General features: G+C 45.8%; 1 protein-coding gene across 1 annotated transcript in view; it reads right to left on the minus strand.

Annotated features, from left to right (window-relative positions):
• LOC116837739 (opioid-binding protein/cell adhesion molecule homolog) overlaps positions 1 to 25762 on the minus strand; it is a 703728-nt gene that overhangs the window by 582280 nt on the left and 95686 nt on the right. The gene's annotated exons all lie outside the window — the stretch shown is intronic.

The raw sequence follows: 25762 nt of genomic DNA on the forward strand, positions 1-25762 counted from the left end.
AGACACAAGCCTGGCCTGTTAAAATGATGGAATTACTCAGCAGCAGTGAAAACACAGCAGCAGTCAGGTGGGAGGAAATCTTTGTCGTCTTCATCGGGCTGGGACTCATCTCTACCACTAACCTGCTGTCTGAGCGTGGGCAAGTCGCAGTCCCTCTCTGAGCCTCTGTTTTCCCTCCTACCTGTCATCTGTCTTGTTTATGGATGTTGTGAGCTGCACAGGGCAGGGACTGTTCCTCACTATGTGTATGTACAGCACCCAGCACAACGAGGCCATGGGTTAACTGGCAACACTAGTCTTCAGGTAATTAATAAATAACTCAAAGCAAGGTGACACACCACAACACACAAAAAAAGTTCCCAGCCCACAAATCAAACCTGTACTCAACCCTGCCCACCTGCATCATCTCCCTCCCCAATCCCCACCAGCCATCCTTCAGCTCGGCAAGGGCAGGGGGAAAGGAAGCTGGAGTGAATCCCTTGTATACCAGGTAAGGATCCAGTGCACTTTGTCACATTTATTTGCAATAAGCCATGATCCCTGTATCATCCTAGCTGTTAAGTCAGCCATCGGGATGAGGGGCATAAGAGCCATTTTTCTTAGCTAATAGCAATTGCGATAAAGTAAAAATATTGCCATTCACAGAGCGAGAAGGAATGGAATGAGAGGATCAACACCACTCTCCATTTACTTGCTGCCATCTACGATTCCTCCTATGTACCCTTGGGAAAGTTACATTTTAAATTAAGGTACTGCTCTCCCAGTAAGGAACTCAGATGACCTGTTGGGTCATGCCAACTACTCTGCAGCCAAATTATGACATCAATCAAAGACACCTTTTGTGCACAGACTAACAGCTTTCAACTGGGCCTGGTATATATGGACTAGTTCAATAGGGAAAAAAATGCAATGAAGGGAAATGGCAATGTTTAACAGTGCGGGTAATTAAGCACAGGAACAACTGGGGGAGTTGTATTCTTTATGTCAAGGACATATGCAAGTTTGGGTGTCTTTCTAGAAGATATGCTGATAGGTCAACCAGAATTCCTGGGTGAGATTCTCAGGCCTGTGTTATGCAGGTGGTCAGACTAGATGATCATAAAAGGTCCCTTCTGGCTTTAAAATCTATGCTCATCTATGAACCATCCAGATAAGGATTTTTACTCTCAGAGCTTGAGAAGAGTGTTTATGCCGGTCTACAATCAAGATTCCCCCATGTCAGGCATCCTCCCACATTAAGACCCCAGCCCAAAGTACCTCCAGTCATATATGCCTATGTGTTCCACTGTTTTGGAGGCACTTAGCTATGCTGTTGGCAAAAAGCAGCCCTAAAGCTAGCATAAATGTCCATAGGGCATAACCCTAGTATAGCTCCTCCGGTGGTACTGAAATGGTGTAGAAGCACCTATGCCTCACTCTGCCACCAGTGCAGGGGATGTGGCCTGATGAAAAGGGGTGTGACCTGGCCACTTGGAGTAAAGTAAAAATGCAGTGGGGAAACTAGCCCCGTGCAAAAGCAGGCAGGACTGAGGGAGCTCAAAGCCCTATTGTGCTCCAAGCCCTATTGTGCTCCCCGCTTTCCCCCATTCTGAGTTGTCTTGTGAGGTTTTGGGCCACAGCAAAAAAATATCAGGGCCATGGAGAGAAATTCTGATCTGTCTTTATTAGATAGCCATCTCAGTTAAGCAACTGCTATTTGTCAGTCCCTGGAGTGTCTGCCTGAGACAGGATTTGCTATATTTCAGACCTGACATTACTCGGCAGGCAATGCAAACCTGATACTCATTAACTTCGCTGAGATGGGAACAGCCACTATAAAAGATACTGAAACAAATCTAGCATTCAGTGCGTGTCATTTAGTGAGCTGCAGGGCTCTGATGTGTCCCTCTCACTGTTTGGCTGCTCCCCCTCCCCTTTAACTTTATTTTTCCATCCTGACACTTGAAAGAGAAAGCCCTTGAAAGCCCTGTTTTGGGGGACTCAATTCATAATCCTCATTCTTCCTTGCTTTCTCGCTGTCACTTAATAGAAAGCATTCAGAAGTCTAATATTTGATCTCAATCCATCCTCTCTTTTCCCTTTGATCACCCTCTTCTCAGCCTCTCTGCTGTGGTTACAGTGAAGGCACTTAATAGAGATGGGTTGAGGACAGAGAGTTCGGATCTGGAGCAGGCTTATGGGGCTGGGATTTAGGTCTCAGGCAGGTGGGGTTTCCAAATCACCAGCTGTTCTGGAAATATATTTTGCCCCAGCTGGCAGTGAGACTGAGAGACTGCATGCAATTTTTGGTCATATTTTACAGTAAGGGAACATTTATAAATAGCTTACACAGGGTTAATACATTATTAGTAAGGATACGATTTAGTCACAGAGGTCATGGCAGTCACAGGTTCCATGACTTTACTGGACCCCCATGACTTTTTCAGCTTCAGCTCCCACTGGGACAGGAACTAGGGCCATATGCATTCCCTCCCCCCACACCTGCTGCCAGGGCTGTGCGCCCCTGTCCATGGCCTGGGATGGAGCTGCATCCTTCTCCCCAGGGCTGAATCTGGGAATGTGCACCCCGACTCGTCATGGCTGCGATTGGGGATGCAATAAGGGCTGTGTGCCACTGATCCATGGCCTGGGCTGGAGCCAGGAGTGTGAACCCCCCTCCTCTGGCTTCTACTGGGGCTGGATCCATGACTATGTGCCCCCCCTGCACCCCGCCTCCGTGGCTGCGATGGGGCTGCAACTGAGGCTGCTCATTGCTGCCCCAGTGCTAGAGTTGGAGCTGTGAATGTGCAGCTTCTGCTGGAGCTGTGTGCCCGTTCCCTCACCACTTCCCCATGGCTGCAGCAGGGGCTGTGCCCTCCCCCATGGCGGTGGGGCTCGGGCTGTCAGTCCCCTAATAGGGTGCCAGCTGTCATTTTTCCACTCCCCCCTACACCCTTGCCCCTGGGTTATTTTTTGTAAAATCACAGACAGGTCACAAACTACCATGAATTTCTGTTTACTGCCCATGACCTGTCTGGGACCTGTACTAAAAATATCCATGACCAAAATCTTCATTTTAATTATTAATAGATGTAAATGACTAATTGCCTCTTATTGAGTCCAGAGACTCAGCAGTTTGATTATAACCATGGCTTAGAACCATCTGTAACACCTGAGGCGCTAATAACAAGTTTTACACATCTGTAATATGCTTATAACCTCTGTTAATCCTTTATAACTCTCTCTGTTCTATTTATAAAAGTTACTTTAATATCAAGTGTGAGCAGATCACTAGCATTTTTAATGGCAAATATCTCATTGGCTCAACTTTTTTTGCACAAGCAGTTTTGGGCTGAAATCTCCTACAAACGTCTGGCAAGATCACAATGGTGTCTGGAAGGCATGACGGTTCCAGTTTCAGGTTCCAAGGGGAACCCAATTGGTAGAGGCAGGTGGAATCTGAGCTCACACAGCCCTTGAAATTCAAAGAGTTCAGGGCTGAGAGCCTGGTTTTGAGGCATCTCTATTTAGTACTAATTGGCCCTCATCCAAGGATCTCAAACCGCTTTACAAAGGTGGGTAAGTATTACTGCATTAATGGTACAGATAGGGAAACCGAGGCAAAGAGAGGTGAAGTGACTTGCTCAGGGTAACAGGGGGAGTCAGTGGCAGAATAAAAAAATCTTCTGATTCCAAGGCCTTCGTCTAGCTGTTAGGCAACACTGAGGCAAGGGGGAGATTGGTGGGTTTAACCTTCAGTGGCCTCTCTAGTCCAGTATTACGCGTCCATCCATTAACAAAAAACATTCATAATGAGATCAAATGCAGTGACTTTACTCTGCATGTGGCAGCACACATGTTCTAACAGCTCTTCCCCTCTGCTGACTGTTTTTTAAGGCTTTTAGAGGTGAAAAGTGTAGTGGGAGTGACTGCATTGCTGATGAGCAGTGCTGGAGGGACAGCCCCGGAGTATGAATTTCTCTCTACCAGTTCAGCATGGGAGAGCAGCAAAGTAACTTTTCCCTGCACCGCTGTCCCAGCCAACATGCCTCCTCCCTGTCCTAGAGATCCTGGTAGGAGCAGATGGTAGCTCACGCCCATTCTGGCTTCAGCCTCTCTGCTGAGAATGCCTAGCTGGGCTCTCAGCTGGCATAAAGTGATGTAACACCATTAACACCACTGTGTAATAACAGTAACACAATGCACAAACACCCACCCACACCTGTATAGCTCTATTTGCGTGCAGATCTTCAAATGTTTTAAAACAGTCAAATACATAACATTATTCCCATTTTATAGATATGATAAACTGAGACCGAGACAGTCAAGCTAGTGGTTCTTAATATTTCCAACACAGGGATCCTCCTAGGGTTCCCCTTCCATCAACCCATGGTCCAACTGAGACTTCCCTCACACCTTGCAACAAGAGAAGCGAGTGCAAGCTAGTCAAAACCCCCTGACACCTGGGGTTCGAAAACCCTTGTGTTGCATGATTTGCCCATGATCAGCAACTGAGTGACAAAGCTGAGAACATAACCTGAATCCCAGTCCAGTGCTCTGTCTCCTGGACCACAGCCATGGCAGAAAGGTGCTACAGAAAGGCTAAGGACTATTATTATACAAAAAATGTTTCCCTTTTTATAATGGCCATCATCAGTGTCCTGCATTTGACAGACAGATTGTAGGACTCATGCTGCTCCTAAAGCCATGGGCATTCCCACTGGACAACAGGCAGATGGATCCTTGCATTGCTACAACTTCACATTTTTGTTTTAAAGCCGCTTGAGCCGTACTGCCATATTCTACAGCCGTTCCTAGTAGAAGTGTCCTGATGCTACACAGGTCTGTCCAGCAAGCAATGGGATTTATTACCGCCACCACAGAACCATGAGGCCCGGCTGGCTGTAATGCTAACACACTGCAATTCCACAGCTTGGCGTAATGGACATTGCAGCTTGAAATTAATGTTGCATCTGCTCTTCACTGCAGAGAGAGTGGGATGTAATTTCATCTCCAATCCCCCGAATACTGTTTGTTGTCGTGCTGTAATCTTGGCAATCAGCGTAGCGGCTGAACAGATCGTTTCGTCTGAAATATTTGCTAAACATGCTAAGACCTTGAAACCACACCTCAGCGTGTGTGTATTGTGTATGGAATTACACACCGAACTAAACAAGGATGAGATGGGGAAAGAAATGGAGAGAGTTGCCAGCCAATTAAAGCAACCACAACAAAAAACCCATGGTGTTCATCTCCTGCACCTTTTACCAGGAACGTCTCACTGCTTCAAAACCAGGAAAACAGCAAGGCTGGAGACACTGATTGCTGCAAACACAGCAGCAGCACAGACAGAAATTATAAAAACAAACCAAAGAACCTTACATATGCATTTTAATTAAAGTGGAATTTAATGGCCACAGAAAATCAATTGGCCAAGTCAGCGCTAGACTTGTTAATCTCCAAATATCTCACTAACTAGAGTGTTGCTTTCACATGTCTAGATATAAATAGTCTGAACTACAATTTAAAAAAAAAAGGGGTTGTTTGTTTCTTAAACCTGGTGCTTGAACAAAAAGAAGCTTTGCTCTGGAAGTGGAGACAGTACTGTCGAGAGGGCTGGGCATTCAACAGCAAAGCAAGAGACCTGGGTTTTCGGCCCACCTCTAGGGCAGATTTTCTTTGTGACTTTAAGTCACTCTCTCTCTCTCTCTGTGCCTCTGTCTCCCCTCCTACTCTTTACTTGTCTTATCTGTGTAGATCAATGGTTGTTAACCTGGGGTGCACGCACCCCCTGGGGGGGGCCGAGATGCCCTTTCTGGGGGTGCGAGACATGCCAGATTTTTTTAGAAGGTAAATCATCAAAAACACAAATTGAGCACAGGCACACAAGTACAACTACTTTGTTTCATCAAACATACGTATTTATTAACATTATACATGTCTTAACAATTACGGCATTAAATATTAACCACAAAATTAAAGTAAATATATAATTCTCTCTCTTTCATTCCATAGTTATGCTATATCTAGGTTTACAGAACTGACCTACTTCAATGATTTTTGATAGGGGGTGCGAGAACATATTTTTGAGAACCAAAGGGGTGCAGGCTAAGAACCACTGATTTAGATGCTAAGCCAGGGGCTGGCAGGAGATGTCTCTTACTATTTGTATGTACAGCACCTAGCACAATGGGGCCTTGATCTCAATTGGCACCTCCAAGCAATATTGTATTATAGAGCTCAAAGCTATGATGCACCCCAATACAAACCAATGGGACTGTCATCACACTGAAGACATGAGCATCAGTGAAACAACACAGACTCTCTGGGGCCAGAAGTGGGGTGAGTAGCCAGACTTCTCCTTTCCCCCTTACCAGAACATACCAGGGAGAGGCTCCGATAGCATGGTGACCATGCTGCCATGATACAAGCACCAAGCTATACGGCTTACGAAGGGGACATGATGTGTCCAAGTTGAAACCCGATTCCTGCCCCAACATCTAGCCTAGTGCCAGGCTATTTATGAGCACAGCTGGTCAAAAAAAGGGACAACTTTTTCTCAAACAACTATATCCTTTCCCCCACCTATTCCCAAAACATGTGAAATATCAAATTCTGAATTTTATCAGCCAAGTGAATGCGTTAGTCAAGATGACACCATAGAGACTTGCAGCTGAGCAGGTCCAGAGTGCCATCCTTTCCCAAAGCATGCTGGGAAATGAATCAAACTTTGGGCCTGTTAGTGCTGTCCAATAAACCAGCACGCCCTTCTGAAAACAGGAAGGGGTACAGGGAGAGAGGCAGAGTGGTCTGTTTGCAGAACTAGAGGAGAAGTCAAACTCATTAGTTCTGACCATGGCTTTGATGCTCAACATGTTATTCAAATTCTCTGACCCATTTTCCCATAAGAGGTTGACGACACAGCTATGAACCAACCAGACTATGCATATGGGAATGTCCATGTGTCCTCACTACTGCCCTTTACCGAATAGAATCAGAACTGCTATGCCATCAATGCCCCCAGACTTCTAACAGCTAATGGAGATTCTCCTTTAGTTTACACGGCAGGCATGCGTTCTTCTGGAGGAAGGGGATGTGAATTCTACCCCGTCATTGCCGTGAAGTTGAGAGTGGTCATGCTGGGGAGAACAGTGGCCATTGTGAATTTCCTAAGTGATTCTGGACAGGTTGCCCGACTTATCCATCTTACAGAGGTATGGTGAGGAGCAGTTGACATTTGCCAAGCATTCTGAAGCACAAAGAATTATTTTTGGGGGATCTTTTCCCCCATGCCTGACACTGCAGGGAAAGTTTGGGGATTTCGTCCCTCATGGAATATGGAAAACCTGCCTGCAATCTAGTCTAGTAACAGTACCTGGCTATGTTTCTCTACCATTATAGGCCACTTGCACTTTCAGATCAGCCTTGGAAGGGGCTTCTCCTCACCTGTCTGATCCACCCAAGTGGTAGCTCCACAGGCCATGCAAACGTGGCTTGAAATGAACAAACAGGCAAGGCTAGTGCAACCCATTAGGCGACCTAGGCGGTTGCCTAGGGCACTAGCGTTTGGGGGGCGGCATTTTGGGTCCTTCAGTGGTGACCGCGGCGGCCGGATCTTCGGTCACCCCAGTCATTGTTGGCTTTTAGGCGGAGGGGTCTGGGGTACGGGGATGCGGGGAGGGCTGCCTGCAGCAAGTAAGGGGGGCACGGCTGGGGAATCTCTCTCCACTCCAGCTCACCTCTGCTCTGCCTCCTCCCCTGAGCATGCCGCCCTGCTCTGCTTCTCTCCCTCCCAGGCTTGTGGTGCCAAACACTGACTGGCACCACAAGCCTGGGAGGCGACAGAAGTGGAACAATGATGGTGTGCTCAGGGAGGAGGCAGAGCAGAGGTGAGCTGAGGTGGGGAGCTGCTGCACAGCTCCCGGGGCCGGGGGCAGCTGCCACGGGGGGGGGCTCAGGGTGGAGAGGGGGTGCGGAGCTGCCACAGGGGGGAGTGCCTTAGGGTGAAGTGGGGGGCAGAGAGCTGCCTAGGGCGTGAAACATCCTTGCACCCGACCTACAAACAGGGACACCCAATCCTGTCTTAGGCATCTATGCAGCCATTGCTTTGAAGATCTGTGTATAACAGCAACTATGCTAACCACCCCTCCTGCTGTGATGGACTTCATAATGAAGGATGACTTAGGAGTTAAGACTCTTCATAAAATTGAAGAAGTCACTGATTCCTTGGCTACCCTAGATTCCTTTGCAAAGATTCCCTCACCCCTCTGCTTCTTTCCCTTTCTCTTTCATTACTTATTCTCTCTCTTTTTTCAGTGTCATTTTGCCCAAGGTCTGGAACACATCGAGAGTTTTTCTCTTTTATTATTCTTCTGTTCGTTTGTGATAAAGAATGCACGCACTTCAGGAGGCTAGAGCAAAGCGGCTAGGAAAAGCCAGCCTTGTGGCAGAGCTCCAGCAAGAAGGATCTTAGATTCTCACACTGATCAACGCTGCTTCATATGACGAAAACAACCTGTGTGGAGCGAACGCACCATGACCACGGTGTTGCCCATTCATTGGGGTGGGGCTTGCACATTGAATTCACAATGGACTTTGGCCAACTCATTTGGCTTAGATTGTGGGCTCCTGTTGTGCACAAAACCCTCCCCCTACCAGGGCATCTCCTTACCATGAAAAACCTTGCAAGCAGCAGCCAGGAATAATGCTCAGCACTTACGTGTTTTACCCCTTCAGAGCATATTAACAAATGTTAATTCTCCCGACACAACTGAAAGACCCCACTCCAAAGCCAAGGTAAGAGAGGTTACATAGACTGTGAGCTCTTTGGGGCAGGGACTGCTGCCTTGTTCTGTGTTTGTTCAGCACCTTGCGCAATGGGACCCAGATTCACAACCAGGGACTCCTAGGCACTGTGCAGTAACACAGATAATAATAATGATGATAGTTAATTAACCTGCCCAAAGCCACACAATGAGTCAGAGGTTTTGTCTCCTAAGCTCCATCTACTACAGACCTTCATCCTCTTATCCGGTAACTCAAAGCATGTGGTCACCGCCATTGGCATAACAGCACTATGGTGATGAGGGTGGTTCACATGTTGGCCTGAGACAGCTCCACCACAGCCTTCCTGCCAGATGTTGAGCAAGTCTCTGTGCTTCAGTTCCTCCATCTATAAAATGTGGTTAGTAGCCGTTCCTGAGCTCAGAGGGGTGCTGTGAGCACAGATCTATCAAAGGCCATGAGGCACTCAGTAATGGGGGCCATAGAAGTGATTAAGGGAGACAGTGATCCCAGCCTCCTTTAATTTCCCACTGATACCCAAAGTTAATGCGGGGACTCCGAGTTCTAAATCCAACACTACAGAAACTAGATCCAGGGGAAAAAAGATATCCGGAGTCATTTAGTACCTGCCTGTTGGTCTCTGGCAGGCTGAGTCCTTGCACTCTTATCATTCAGTCTCCTTTTAAACATCCCCTGCAATAGGGCTTCAACCATCTGCACTGTTGCATCACTTCTTGGGATCCCACAGAGACCAAGATCTTGTCTGCACTGGGGACTTACTCCAGTTACAGCCAGCAAAGCCAGGTACTGGAGCAAAGCCCTATTGCAGATAAGGGAAACCCTGCTTGAAACAAGCATAAACAGCACCACAGCAAATCACATCTTCGCTGGTCTGTATTAGGGGCTTGCATTTGTGCATACATGGCCAAAATCCCAGCGTCCACAAGACTTGAGCATCACTCCCTAAGGAGCATGAAGGAAATCACTTTGCACATCTCTATCATGCAGCAGACTTCAGTCTCCCAGCAAAAGCCAACCTGGCCTGCTAGCAACCATCCTGGCTGGCTCAAACATGAAGATGCAGCATGCCAACATGTCGAGGAGCAAGCAGCTGCCAGCTTTCCCATCTTTGGCAGCGCTCCCAAGGTGGAGGAACAGCAGGATTTCCCTAAAGGAACAAGCCAGACAAAGGAAGCACCATGCATCTTGCTAGACTTGCATTGCTCTTGCCAATGGACACATATCTCTTCAGCAACCACCACACTTGGTACGCAAGTCCCAGGAAACCTCTCAGATGTGAATCCCTGGTGGAAGGTGGGGAAGGGAGAGGAAAAACCTCTCACTGATGGACATTAAAAGGAAACTTAAAAAAAACAACAGCAACACCCAAACTTAATTTAGTCATTTCCTCCACATTTGCTAATTACTCATCAGTTTCTCTAATGAAAATGCTAAGCCGGGTATCAGGAGACCGAGTGGCCTTCTGCTAAAAATCAAACGTTCAGTAGAGTGCTACATTTACCGAGGGAAAGCAGCTTCAAAGCCTTCCTTTCCACTTAGATTTTAAGCAACTCTACAGAAGAGCATTGATTTTGGGTTAAATTGGCTGATTTTATTCATAGCGGGTTCATACGGTGTATTCAAAAGACAAATTGTACGCGATTGTAAGCTATAGATCAGCTCTAATAATTCAGAGTCCTCCTCTTTCCCCCTTTTTTTTGTTCTAAATATTTTCTGTGCTCATAATTTGCTATTATTTAGCCCCTGCCTGGACGGAAAAGGCATATTCACAGTGTGAAAGCTTCTTTTTGAAGGGAGGGTATATTTTAATGCCAACTACATCAGAAGCAAGAATCAAACATCCCTGTAACGCTTCTGAGCTCCTGCTTAGTAAATAGTTCATTCTGGGGGGCGGATTGCTTTTTGTCCACATATATTATATTTATGCCGCTTGTCTATTGGCTCCGATTTAATTGAAATGTATAATAATCAACATACATATTAAGTGCTAAGCACTTGTGATAAAGATCAACTTTAATAATCCCTCAGACGCATTGCAATGGCTGTTAGGAAAAGCGCTGTCTGAATGTTCTTTACATATATAACATGCCATGAATGAGGCTTTTGAACCAAATCCAAGCAGGAAAGCACTCGGAAGCTGGCTGTGATACAAGGTGCCTTAGCGTAGGAAAAGAGGGTGCTTCTGCCTTGGTTCAGTTTCTCTACCTTACCAGTGTAAAGTGGATCTAGGTTCTAGTCTCAACTCCGCTGTGGACTCGCTAGGACTTTGGGCAGGTCCCGCAGCTTCTCTCTTCGTTGGTTTCCCCATGTGCAAAAGGGGGATGATAATATACACCACAGAGGGGTATTTAGGGATTTTTTTTTTTTTGCTGAGTGCTTTGAAGTCATTGGAGGAAAGCTGATGAATTATTATCTACATCTGACTGATAGTATTCATTTGTATTAACAAGAGTGGGATACAGTGTTTTGGTAGCACCAATGTGCTCAGTACACCTAATATAAAAGACAGGCTACACCCCAGCTTATGATGAGAGAGGAGAGGAACAACGCCAGGGCAAAATAACAGTGACATACTGACATTTGGAGCAATAAGCAGCCATGGCAGCTTGCCCACTAGCCTCATGAAAATACTAACAACTCATGAAGCATCAGGCGACCACAAGCCTCTTGTCGGGACCTATAAGTATCATTCCCCCAAACACGGAGTGTTTTGGAAACGGGAAATGAGTAGAGAACCCACACGTGGGAAATGTTCGTATCTTCGCCCTTGCTGGTATTTACCTTCTTTGGGCTTGACATTTTAAAAATAAATAAATAAAAGAAGGCCGGTGCGAAAGGTCCGAGTGCCCCAAGAATAATTAAATTGACAGTAAGCACTCAGCAGCGTTCTGACTGTCAAGCACACAAATCAACTCCACCACCCAGCAGCCTTCAGTAATCAAACCTAGATGACAACTCACCTCAGCCAGCAGTACAATAAAAGTGAAGAAACAACCTGCCCCCTCAACATACCCGCATTCTCTCCCCAAACTCTAGCCAACCAGACAATGGCTTTGAGATACACACTTGCCAGCCTGAAAACTTCTTCTCCATGGGCCTCTTTGGAGGAAGTGCATCCCCAGTTCTCCTTAGGCGAAGAAAGAGTGGGCGGAAGTGATGCAGGATCAAGCACCACGCCCCTGTTGGTACCGACTGTGCATATATTAGAGGGGCAGTCATGTTAGTCTGTATCCACAAAAACAATGAGGAGTCTGGTGGCATTTTAAAGACTAATAGATTATTGGGAGTGGACTACATCCACCCTGACTGAATTGGCCTTCAACATTGGTTCTCCACTTGTAAGGTAACTCCCTTCTCTTCACGTGCCAATATATATCTTTGCCTGTATCTATAATTTTCACTCCATGCATCTGAAGAAGTGGGGTTTTTTACCCACGAAATCTTGTGACCAAATTAATCTGCCACCAAACTCCGTGATGTTTTTGTGCATATATTGCACTAGCTACACATGGAGGGCCGGATCCATCTCCTATGAAAATCAAAGGAAAGACTCCCTTGATTTAAATGGGATTTGGATCGGACCTGTAGAGCTGTCAATGAGGGTGGACATGTCTTTATTTTCTTTTCAGGCCTCGTATCCCAACACTTTCTCTCATATTTCCAATACAGGCAGAACACGAGCGATATGCAGAGACATTTAAAGTGGGTACTGGTTTTCAATGGAGTTCGGCACCCGCCTCCCCCACCCCCAGCTCCAGGTGTCTGCACTAGGAGTTGAGCACATCTGAAAGACAGGTCCTTCCATAATCGTTTCAGGGGAGCCAAAGCTACAAATTGATACCCAGTAATAATCTCATGTACTCAGTGGCAGGCGAAAGCGTTGATAATTGATGAACTGAGTAGAACGCTTCATTTGATGATTTGCAAATTAAGGCCCTAATCCTGCAATAAACTGTGTGTCCTCCTAAAGTGCTGGGAGCTCTCAAGTCACACCGCAATCAGGGGAAAGCACTTAGCACCACACAGGCGTGGGCCATAATTTGACAGCCCCCATGACTGTGTATATCTATTTGTCTTAATGTGGATTTAATTGCATTTTTGCATTTCATTTGGAAATAATAAAATATAATTACAACAAAAAAAATTACTTTCCCTCCTGGAGGCTTCCCCTGATTCTATCCAGCCCCAAAGGAGTTTTGCCTTTTGGTTATGAAAGAGTGGAGAACAATCTTAAGAGCGCATGCTCGCACACACACAGAAACACACATACACACAAGACGAAAGGGACTGATGCAAAGCACCACAAAGTCAATAGGCATCTAAGCCATGTCTATTGCACAAGCCTTTTCTTGTACCTCCCAGATGCCACATCTATCATTCCAGGAGTCCCTTTATTATTCTAATGATTCTTGAAGATGGATTTGGGGAATATGAAGCGAGAGGCAAACTTAAAACATTTTAAATTGCCCAGTCCCAGATTGTACCCTCACCGCTGGTCAGATGATGAGTTACAAAGACAGGGCACCACTGATTGCAGAACTCTCACTGAGGACAATGGGGCCAGGAGTCCACTCAACATTTGTTGCAAATTTAGGTCCTGATTCTGCAAACACATATCCACACGAGGAGTCAACTGGGTTGATGAGCATGTTGTTGCTCAAACACAGATGTGTTTGAAGGATCAGGATGTTACTTGGTCTCATCTTTGGTTTTCAAACTGTTAGCAAACCAAGCCAAACTTATCTGTATTCTTAAGTTCTCGCGTGTGGTTTAAGCCGACAATTTTTGGCCTATGACCTGCTTGAGAAATTGTCCATTTGTTTACAGGGTGCCTAAGTCATGCCCGAGCTGGCAACAGGAACAGGAGAATAATGATGAGCAAACATCCCACTCTTCCAGTATCACTCATTTGTGCTGACGTTCATGACATTCAGTAACATTTTCACTAATTCCCAGCTTGGTCCAGATACTTGTGAATAACTCATTTCAGACCAAACCAAAAGGAGCACTTTTATTTAAACAGATCAGTTTAAGCACCATTTGTCCAACTGCAGTTAAATCATGATGATCTCACCAAAAAAGGATGTTAGAAAAGAAATGGCCAAGTTATTTCTATATAGGTTTTTATATTAGCATCAATTATGGTAATCTGGGCCTCGTCTTCTGTGCATGGTGAGCAATGATGCCCAGTCCCAGTGCCTGCCAGGAATGCTGGCTGGGTCTACCCTTGTAAGTATCACTTAATTATCTCTTTCCCTTCTAATGGGGAAAGATCTGCATACAGGTGTGTGGCCCTTGCTCCCCTTTATTTCATTCCATTTTGTTGCTCATGAAATATGCTTTGGCTTCATCCAAAAGATGAATGGAATGAAATAGCCTCTTGGAAGGAGACAAGAAGGGATGTAGGTGAAAACATAATTTGATAGACTTTGGAAAGTCAGACTCTGACTATGAAAGGTGCCCAAAGAATTAAAAATTAACATGCAGGAATGAACGCTGTAGGAGACTACTAAGACAATTAACTCACTGCAGTGGGAAGAGAAACGCTGCATGGGCTTTCTACAGGCATTCAGAGAGACACTTCTTTCCGGATGAAATTCACCGTGCGCCACTGAACTTAAGTGATCCCACCTACCGGTCCCTCTGTACATGGGGGAGGTTCATCATCTGTGGGTCCTAGTCCTACTGTGGGTTTCCTATGAACTGTTACTAGACCAGGAGCAACTTTAGGGATGGACGCTGAAGGCAGTGTTCATATCTAAAGCTGTGTCCTTGACACATTTTTATTGTCAGAACTGATGGCAACAACAACAGTGGACCACTAGTGTAGAGTAGCTACCATAGTGTTACCTAACCTTGCTCAGGAAAGGTCAAGAGGACAGCGGAGTTAAACTGATGGTGGATAGCAGCAGTCTCTCTATGCTAGCACTTTCATGGGGAATCTTCAACTGTGGCTGCAATGGGTGGGAAATTTAAAGGAAACAGGATAGTGTAGACAGATAACTGGAACTGGCCTGAGATCACTCTGGTCAGTGGACAGTAATTCAATCCTCATCTGTGTGCTGCATCTTCACCTATGCCCATGTCTGAAGCAGATGCCTTTCGGCCTCAGACATGCACTGGGATCATGCACATCGGCTATAGAACCACCTCCTTTGATGCAGTGTTGAAATGGTGGCAAAGGATTCTGAGAGGTGTTTGGAAATTAAAGGCACCTGCTGCATAAGACAGCAGAAAGAGGGGGATCCTTCTGGAGAAGGAAAAGACAGAAGCTGAGCTGGATGGGTTGCTGGGCTGAAGGGCACAGTTAGTGAGAATAATTGTTCTCATGGGAGAAGAGGACTGAGTGCTTCCTATCCTTTCCTGGTGCACCCAAGGCCATCTATATGAACCACTGACCTTTTGACAGCATCAGGTCCCTCAATGTCCACCTGAGACTGCCCTAAGGACACCAGGCCAAGACCCTGATTCAAGAGACTAGAACAGTGGTGGGCAACCTGTGGCCCACAGGCCGCATGCAGCCCATCAGAGTAATCTGATTGCGAGGCAAGAGACATTTTGCTGACTTTGACCATCCACAGGCACATCCCCCAGCAGCTCCCAGTGGCTGCGGTTCACCGTTCCCAGCCACTAGGAGCTGTGAGAAGGGGCAGGCCACAGGGATGTGCTGTGGCCCATCAGAGTAATCTGATTGCAGGCCATAGGTTGCACACCACTGTTCTAGAAGAATCACCACTAAAAAGTCAACATTTACAAACAGGTACCACTCGGTAGTATCCAAGATGCTGCTTTCCCATCCTGGGCCTGCAGCAGGAAATAAACCACAGCTTCCCAGCTACTAGTGGGGCAGTCACTCCTGGCAAGCATTATTGTTTCAGTGGTGACTGCTTTAACAGTCTCCTGATTGTTATTTCAGGTTCTCTGCCACCCCAGCAGGAGCCAAAGAGAGAGCTTTTTCAAAAGTGCAGAATAAAGCTGCAGGTAATTAAATACAAGGGCCTCCTGTTGTCATCTTTGCAACTCTGTTTTGGAAGCTGGCTCCAGCAGAGAAGAAGAGGGAAGATTTGATTTTAATCACAGAGATTTTGGGTTTTATTTTGCTCATTAAAATTTCTGATAAGGATTTAGTTTGACGTTATGCAGATCCCTCTGCATTTGGGAGGGGCGGTCTGCCACTCTCTAGGGTGAGAAGATCTCTCTTCCCTCCCGTAATATGCACAGAGATACAGACAGCTGTCAATTCAAAAGGAAGAGGTTTTGGATGGGGCTGTCATGGGGGTGGGAACACAGTCGTGAAAATCTATGGCCAAAGAGCTAAGGGTTGAATTGAAATAAGGAAAGGCACCAAGTCCCAAAATTACTCCTCACTTTTATGATGATGATGGACAGGGGGTGCTGTATGTAGGGTGACCAGACAGCAAGTGTGAAAAATCGTGATGGGTGTGAGGGGTAATTGGCACCTATGTAAGAAAAAGCCCCAAATATTGGGACTGTCCCCATAAAATCTGGACATTTGGTCACCCTAGTTGTATCCAGATCCTCAGCCTCATTCTGACCGTACGGAGGGCACAGCTCAAGACATGGGAGGACAAAGGTAGCATAAGGCCACTCTGGCATCTCTCAGATTCTGCAGCTGCCATAACTCTTAAGTCTGGATTGGTATAGCCCCTAAGATTCTGCCCGACAGCAAAGAAAAGTCAAACGTTCTCAGTGTGCTGGCCATGCGTCCCATCTCCAATTCACCCCTTCTTGCCCTCTGCTAGGTGCAGTACGAGGTGTGGGAGTGGGGTCAGTCGGTGCAAGAATTCTCCTGTACAAGGGTTCTCCCCAGTGATGAGAGCTGGCTGCTTTGAAGCCCCTCTGTGTCACATGAGCAACATAACAGGCCCAGAACTCTGTTGAGAATTTTACCCATGATGTTTTAACAAACAGGATTTTTTTCCAAAATTATTTCCATGGACAAGAGATGGCTGGAAAAAAATGTCAGTGGAATCATTTTCTACTGGAATAAGCAGCTCCACTGAAACATTTTGTGAAATTGTGTTAATTTCACTGAAATTTCCTTTCAGGAATAATAGGGGATTTTTTTTTTATTATTTTTTGGGGGGGGCAGGGGGGACAAGGTTGAAATTGACAACGTTGAGCTTTTTCAGAAGGAAACATTTTGGGCTTTCTTCTTTAAGTGACTTTTCACTTCAAAATTGAAAAAAAAAGTATAGTAGTATAATATCAAATGTTAAAAAGTCAAATATGAAAAGTTTCAACTGACCTAAAACAATTTCACCCCCAATTTTTTCAAAGAAAATTTAGCATTTTTCAAAATGAAAACAAAGCAGAGTACAAATCTGACAATCTCCAAATCCACCACGACATGTAATTTGTCTTTTCGGCACCGCTCTTGAAATTATACATTCACCCTTTGTTTCTTGCCAATGATCCTCACCCCCAGGAGGTTCCACTCCATGGTCACCCATCACTCTGCATCCTCCTTCCCTCGAGGTGTCACTTTCTCTCTGCTTTCAGGGCTCCTACCATTAACACTCATCTATCTCTCATTCTGGCACCAGCTTCCCCCTTCCTACCGTCCCTCCCACCCACTCCCATCTGGCATACTCAGCATTTCCTGCTACGGAGTCACCCACCAAAGAGCAGCAGCCTGATGCATGAGGTTGCAGAGGCCTGTATAAACACAGTGATAAACTTCAGAACACCCTGCTCTTCATGGACTGAGAAGTTTTGGCCGCATCTTTCAGTCTGTCTCGTACATTTGGGAGTCTGAAGGATTGAAGGTTAGAGTCCTGGAGCCTTCCAATTCCATTGTCCTTGAGGAAAGGAGTATGGCATCAACAGGAACTCAGTGTTACTCAATGGAAATCTCCCTACAGAACAGGAAATCCTCCAGACTGTTATATCTCCAGGTATAGGCCTCTATTCCATCGGTCTCTTCTTCTAAGCCCTTCATCTCTCTGCACCCTGGACAGGTACATTCCCCCACAGTATCCAAGCCCTCAGTTCTCTATTCTTGCACTGACTCCTTTTTCCCTCTGCTAGTCCATCACTCCTTGCAGACATCAGCACTACTTCCCTCTAACCCTAATGCTCACCCACTTCACTCTCCCAGAAGGAATCATGCTTGTGAGACAAAAGGGGGCCTTCTCTGGGCTTTTTGCCTGCTGTTTTCATCCTGGTCTTATCCAGCGTGCTGGTCTCAGCTCATCCTATCCATCCCTGACAATTTTAAAATCAAAACTGAAAGTTTTTTTTTTCCTTAAAAGAGATGCTCTGGGAATTCGTTTGGGGAAGTTCTCTGGCCTACGTGACACAGGACTTGGTGATCACAATACCAGCAATCTGTGTTTGGAAATCCTGGGTTCTATATGTAAATGCAGGGATCAGAGACAGCAAAAGGGGCTGTCCACAGCCCATCAGGAGCATGCTTATGCTAGCCTCCCAAGACAAGGTGGGATTTTTTCTTACCCCATATGGCATTGCTAGTGAAAGCTGCCAGAAGGAAAGCTTAGAAAGGAAATCTCATCCACAGCAGAAGCAGCAAGCTCCCCAAGCCCTCACTTTGCGTCAGCCCTGGCCATCCTCAGCTGGGCTGAAGCTGGAGACAAGTGAGCCCTGCAGGATCTGAGACCCACCACTAGGATGACCAGACAGCAAGTGTGAAAAATTGAGATGGGAGTGGGGGGCAATAGGAGCGTATATAAGAAAAAGACCCTAAAATCGGGACTGTCCCTATAAAATCTGGACATTTGGTCACCCTACCCAACACAGACCTCACACCACCCTTCATTGGTCAAGCTGTCTTTGCCAGTACAAATACAGAGCACAGCGCACAAACTATCTACCAGATTTCTTTAAGATCCCCAAACAATCCCTAGGGAGGGAAAGGGAGAAAGACCCACACATGACAAATGCAAGCCAGGTCCTTCATGGGGCTCAGGGCAGTATAAGGATTCCCTCGCCATGACCAATTTATCTTATCTGCTGAGACTGAACAAGGGGGCCAATTTGTCTCAAACAGAATAGTGGCTTTTTGCGATGAGAGTATGACCACAAGGAACTGGGCAGAGACCCATTAACTCATCTCATGTGTACTAGTCTTTCCATGACAAGATTTTCCATTGGTTACCGACGCAGGCTGAAGTTGAGCCAATAGCTTAAAGGGAAAAGACTTCATATGCCATTATCAGTCCCCTGAGCCAGCCAGTCTCCCAGAAATGAGAGAACTAAGCAGGTCTGGGGACATGAAGTTTGGATGCTTTCCAAAGATGTATTCCCCTTGATTACATTTCAAACCCACCCAGGGTCAAAATGTAGTTCAACATAGTCTCCCATCCGGAAAAGCAGCACATGCTGGCAGCAGAATCCATCCTAGCATTACTTGCGTCACCGCCCACCTCTCTGCTGCTCCCACAGTCTCTGCTTCATACCACCTGCTCGTACATTGCTCAAGACTCTGTTGTTTGCTTGTCGATTATGAACTAGCAAATGCAGGCCATTTGCCTCTTATTTCTCCAGCTTCAGCTAGCTTTGCATAAATACTATTTTAACACCTACTTAATGTTATTCATGAAGAGCAAGAAGTCTGCAGCTTTGAAAACCACCACAACATGGTGTTAATTTAGTGCCCTGTGAACCTCACGTGGATTAGAATTTGGTCTGGAAAGACACCCAAAGAGTTAGAAACTCTATCTGAAGTTTGAGCCACTTTGGACATTTTTAAGTCAGGATGGGATGTTTTTCTACAATAGATGCTCAAACGGGAATTAATTCAGGGAAGTCCAGTGGCCTGGATAATGCAGGAGGTAAGACTAGACGTAGGCACCAACTCTGTGCGTGCTTCAAGCTAGAGGTGCTCAGCACCCACCAACAGCCAAGCTCCTCTCTCACCCCCCCACTGCCATTTGCCGGCAGCCCTGCCTATCAACTCCTCCCCCTCTTTCCCAGTGCCTCCCACCTACTGCAGATCAGCTGTTCCATGGCATGCAGGAGGCAGTCGGAGGGAAGAGGAGGAGCAGGGACAGGGCACACTCAGGGGAGGGGTCTGAAACAGGTGGGGAAGAGGCGGGTTGGGGGAAGAGAAGTGGAGGTGGGGCCAGGGGTGGAGTGAGGGAGGGAAGAGGCGTGCAGGGGTGGGAGCTGAGGAGAAGGAGCGGAGTAGGGGAGAGAAGAGGTGTAGAGGGGGTGGGGCAAGGGGTGGAGTGGGGGCGGGACCTGGAGCTGAGCACTCCAGGGGAAAATTAGAAGAGGTGTCTGTGAGACTAGATGAGCACAATGGTCCCTTCTAGACGAATAATCTATCAATCTATTATCAAGATGCCAGCAAGAAATCCTGTGAAAACAAGACGTTTGTGTGAGATACTCAGCACTTCCTTCTGAAATCCAAAGTGTATAGAACAAAGCCAAAAACAGCAAAGCAGAGTGCAATTAACCAAATGCCTCCTATCGTCTGTAAGGGTTTAACGTGGACAAGAGTTCACACTGATTCCTGATACATTTACACTAGTGTGTAGAACAGTATAATACCACCACAAAGGGGTTTCCAAACCATTCATAGTGTGGACCAAATCAATGATTTTGTGAATAGTTCCCCTCCCGTCAGTGATTGCATCACCGACCTGAAGCAGCCACCACCATTGCTCACATAAGAAAGTAACATTCAGGAATTAAGGAATGTATTTTTAGCTTCAAATTTAGCAACTGAGGTGAGGAGGAGCCAGCAACATGCAACCAGTTTTTCAGGGCCCATTAGAAAATGCACCATGGACCACACTTTAAGAATCTTTGCTCTAATCATGGAAACGTATGGCTGGAAGAGACCTCAAGAGATCATCCAGTTCATCCCTCTGTGCTGAGGCAGGATTAAGCATGCCTGTACCAGCCCCTGATAGATGTTTGTCTTACCTATTCTTAAAAATCTTCAATCACAACAATTCCATGGCCTTTCTAAGTAGCCTGTTCCAGTGCTTAACTATCTCTATAGTTAGAAGGTTTCTTTATAATATCTAGTCTATATTTCCCTCGCTGCCAGCTAAGACGATTCCATCTTTTTCTACCCTCTGTGGACATGGAAAAAAATTACTCACCATCCTTGTTATAACAGCTAGCTAGCATACTATGTACTAACATATAATGTACTAGCTAGTATGTGTGTGCACCAGTGCCCTGTACTGACTGGAATCAGAATGCTGAACTGTGGGTCATAAGCCCCACAGTGATATCCGCCAGTACAGATTCTCCTTCAATGCAAGTGGTAAGAGCCTGGGTTTGGAATGAGAGTTCTACCCCTTCTGTCACCAGGAAGTTCTGACTTCCTGCAGCAAAAGCAGTGAAATCCTAGATGACCTCAGATTTGTTACCATTCATTGCACGTGCATTGCATCTTCCACTGGACTGCACCAGAGTGCTTTAAAAATCTCCCAGTTCTCAGCAAGCACATAATCCAGCTCCAATTTAAATCCATGGGAAGACTTCAGGGGTGTCTGACTGGGCCTTAACTCTCCCTATACCTCTATGAGGTAGATGGTATCTATTTGATGGTGAAACTGCAACGCACACAACGGAAAGGAAACTGGTAGAAATGTCATTTAAGAAAGTCTGTGTTTGGAGTCAAGGATACAATATAAGTTTCCTGACTCTTTGCCCTGGTCTTCTAAGCATTAGGCCTCCTTCTTCTAGAAAATTCTATTCTTCACACACTTTTAAAAAAAGTTATTTATCAGATCTTTTCTTTCTTTCCTCCTTCATCTTCCACATTCTTTATTATCTGTCTTTCAACCTGAACAAAAAAAGGAAAAAAAAAAAATCTGCCCAACACAATAGCATGTGGGATCCTGTCATTTTCAAAACCGTCTTCTCCCCTCCCTTTCAACTCTCCTTGCTTAGCCGAGAATTTTCCTTCATTAAAATTAAGCCTCATTTCAGGCTCATCTTCTTTTCTCTCTCTCCTTTTCACGGAATTGAATGGAATGTGATCTCCAACATACCAGTCTTCAACCCCCCACCTTCCCATCGCCTCCTTCTTTTGTCGCTTTCATAACCAAATCTTCATTGCTGTGAAAAAGTATGCAACCGGCTGCCTCCTGTCCCCCTTCCTTTCTCTCACCACTTTGCTGTTGTCAATTCAACCCCACCTAGGCTGATTCCCCTCCCCCCCGGGTCACATTCACATCCCTTTAATTGGTACCTATTTCCTTCCGCATAATGGAATGAGACCTTCTTTCCCCCTTATTTTCTCTCCACCATTTCTACCCAGAATAATACACCTTCTTTCACTCTTGGAAACCAGCAGGAGTGAACATGGGGGAACAATTCCATTAACTCAGACGCAACACAAGTTGCTAAGTGACTCAGAGCCACCTGCAAGACTTCAGGTCCCACAGTAAGGAAGGCAAGCAGAGATTATTAGCAGGGATCTTGCCAGATAATACATGGCAGCATTGGCTGTTTAACAACTGCTCTGAACTCTCTTTAAAGAGAACTCTCTCCCATCCTTCTTGGTAGCCAGAGAAAGTGTGTGTAGTGGCTACAGAGCAGGACTGGGAGCAAGGACTCCTGGGTTCTATTTCCAGAGAGGGCAGTCTAGTGGTTAGAGCACAGGCTCCCAAGCTAGGAATCCTGGGCTCTGTTTGCAGCTATGCCATTGCCTCGCTGTGTAAATCAAATCAGCTTTCTGCATGTGACCTCCCATCACCCCACGTGCGAAACAGGTAAAATATTCAACCTTCTGTAGCTCTCCGGGGTGCTCTGAGGGTTAAGTAAGGCTGGTAACATGGTGAGATCTCCTCGGAAGAGAGGACCAAAGTATTGAAGTGGAAGTTTTCTCCATTTCCCCTAAGCATTTTCTCTAAGCCGGGTCCACCCAGTGTAACCTGGTTGATTGCTCTTTGCAGTGGTGCTGTAACCACGTTGGTCCCAAGATAGGAGAGAGGCAAGGTGGGTGAGGTCATATCTTTTATAGGACCGGCTTTTATTGGACAAGCTTACACAGAGCTCTTCTTCAAGCCTGTCTAAGCTTGTCTCTCTCACCAGCAGAAGTTGGTCCAATAAAAGATATGACCTCACTCACCTTTCTTCTTTGATTTCTCTTGGCTTTTCTATCTCAGTTCCCCTCTCCTCCCCTCCTTTCACTCCTCCCAGTTACTCAAGACTTCTCTCCACCAAAGCTGTATTTAACGTTCTCTGATGCGCAAGGCCAGTCAGCTCGTTAGCTCAGCTACACCTGGATCAAGATCTGGAGACAAATCGCTGCTTCATTAGGGAACTAAGGCTCTAATCCATTTTTTTTTCTGGCTGTTTAACTTGCAAGGACAACAGATGGATACAGAGCTGCATAATGCAGGGCACTCCTTAAGTTCCATCACAGACTGGGAACGCAGAAAACACAAGGCTGAGGAATATTTAACTAGGAAGTACGTTACAGCAATCAAATTAAATTAGGGATGAGGGGGAGAAGATGTTCCTAGACTAGAACTGAGAAAAAAAATGCCAGTTAGTTTTACAGAAAAAAAAATCCTCCAAAATTTCTCTAAGAAAATGCTTTGGTTTTTGAATAAAAAAAAATCCAGGTTTCAAAAAGCATTATTAGCTGTTTTTTTTTAAAATAAAGGTTTTCTAAAAACCGAAATATTTCACTGAAAAAAAAAACAGCTTGTGGTTTCCAGCTTTGCATTGAGAAAACAGAAAATTTTGATCAAAACAAAAACCCCCAGAAAACGTTCATTTTAGATGAAAAGCTGTTTTCTGGTGGCAAAACTGTTTGGTGGGAAACACTTCGACCAGCTCTAGTTCAGAAGAAGTAAAATCCAGCCCTTCCCTCAAGATAAGGCCCAGAACAGATCCAGACTTGCTATCATTGTAGGTTCCAAGAAGTTAGGGGTAAGTGTCTCCCCAATTCTCATCTGTTATCTTCAGCCAACTCCTTCATTCACTTGCTAAAATCCATTTCTGGGTACCGGGGAAAAGTGCACTGCACATCTGCTAACCTTACAGAACCGGCTGGTTCTCTTCAATTTTTATGAGCTCTCAGGCTGTTTCTCAACAATCAAAACAGCAAATACATTCCTGATGTCATTTGGGGCATATAGGAGCTGACAATGCTTGAGCTTTTCTTTATCATAAGGGCATATGAATACCACTCCACAAATTGGGCATTGTAGTCTAGAGCTGTCACTCTATCAGACAATCATCCGCAGGTGTTATATGAGGAGTTACTATCTGGGTCCATACACAGATTATGGATTCATAGATTAAAAAGCCAGAAGAGACAACTGTGATCAACTAGTCTGACCTCCTATATACGGGGCGTGTCACTGCAGTATCTGAGCACCGGCAGTGAGCACTTAGCACTGTACTCTGTAGCAGTGGAGCGTGGCAATACTGGAGTTTGCATCAGTGTAAGTGCATCGACCAGTGCAAATTCCCTTTGTCTAGACAAGCTCTTAGCAACAATACTGGATCTTGCCCCCCCTTTCCTCTCCACCAGCAGACACTGTGAACACCAGATGCCTGCTAGATTAGAAAAGGTGCCATGTGGGTGATTGAATTTCTGAATCATCTGCTGTCGGGAGGTGTTTTTGCTCCTCCATCAGTTTAACTGCTACCTACCAGCATCAAAAGCCGATTGCAGGTGACCTGAGCGAGTTTGTTTTCTCCCATCAAATGCAATTGTTTAGATGACAGCCTGTGAATGCTGCAATTTCTCAGGTCTTCAAACGCTTAATTTATCTCAGAGTTGATACTGAAACAGCAAGGCTGGCATTTACACAGCTACAGCCATCTCCATCTGGAAGAGCCTTTGTACCTGCCCCCTGGTACCAGGGGGATGGCTGCCCTGACAGAGGGGTATGAACAAGAAAGCTGAAGAGGAAATCCTGCCATGCCAGAAGAAACCCACCCACCCCAGGTTGAAGGTTGTGTGGGTGGAGTCTACACCCTCAGATGAACTCTTTGACCTACTTGCCCCCATCCCTGCACCCTATGATTAGCAAGCTTTAAAGGTGCCTTCAGAAGGGGAAAAGGGGAACCAAAACGGACTTTGTGCCTGTGGCAAGAAGTACAAGCCCAGGAGAGTTGGCCCTCACGGCCTTTGGTTCCCCACTGCCACAGTTTCTGTAACAAAGTGAGGTGACACCCATGTGGTCCGGCAGCTTGGCCTCAAGGAATCCCTTTCCAGAGCTGAAGGGAAGAGGCCAGGGCAGCTGCAGCTATTGCTGTGTTACCAACTCCTGTGATTTTTGTCACGATATTCGGGATTTCTCTTAAAGCTCCAACCCCTAGCATCATGTGTAGCCCATAGAGCTGTCTTTAATGTTTATTTTATGCAGCAGTAATGCAAAGAACCCAAAGGCTTGTCCCCCGTTAGACATTGGCTTCAGCAGTTAGCATAAGGCCTGAGGCCTATGAATTCTGGCATAGATAAATAGCCTAACAGTCATTTCTACGTTTTGGGAAACTGGGAATAGAGTGTTTAAGGTGGAGGTTTCTCCCTAATGATGCCAGCCAACCACAGGAACATGAGCTAACACAGGCTTTTAGATATTTTAGGATAGGAACATCTGCAGATGCCATGGCAACAAATTGACGTATATGCTAAGTTGACATCATTAATATACTAACCTATTGGAGAAGGGCACCCTAACATTAGTAGAATGAAGAAATACAAAACACAGAAGAGGTCGGAAACTCCTAATGAATATGCATTAGGCATAGTGGCATCAGCGTAACATATTAGAAAAGTTGTATCTCAGCCTGGGTTCAGGAGCAGCCAGGATCATGGCCACTGGTCATGATAAGGAAGGTGATGGTGATGAGGAAGATAATGGATAACATTTCAGGTTGTTCCACAAAGGGTGGTGTGAATATATGGATGTGCAGACATAACATTCTGTATTATCTATATCTACCTTGCTGGTATATCGGGGTTGTGGTAAACGTCTGTCCCAGATCTGGACCTGTGCGTACAAAATCT

This window comes from Chelonoidis abingdonii, chromosome 18 (genome assembly GCF_003597395.2).
Source record: "Chelonoidis abingdonii isolate Lonesome George chromosome 18, CheloAbing_2.0, whole genome shotgun sequence".
NCBI classification, from domain to species: domain Eukaryota; kingdom Metazoa; phylum Chordata; order Testudines; family Testudinidae; genus Chelonoidis; species Chelonoidis abingdonii.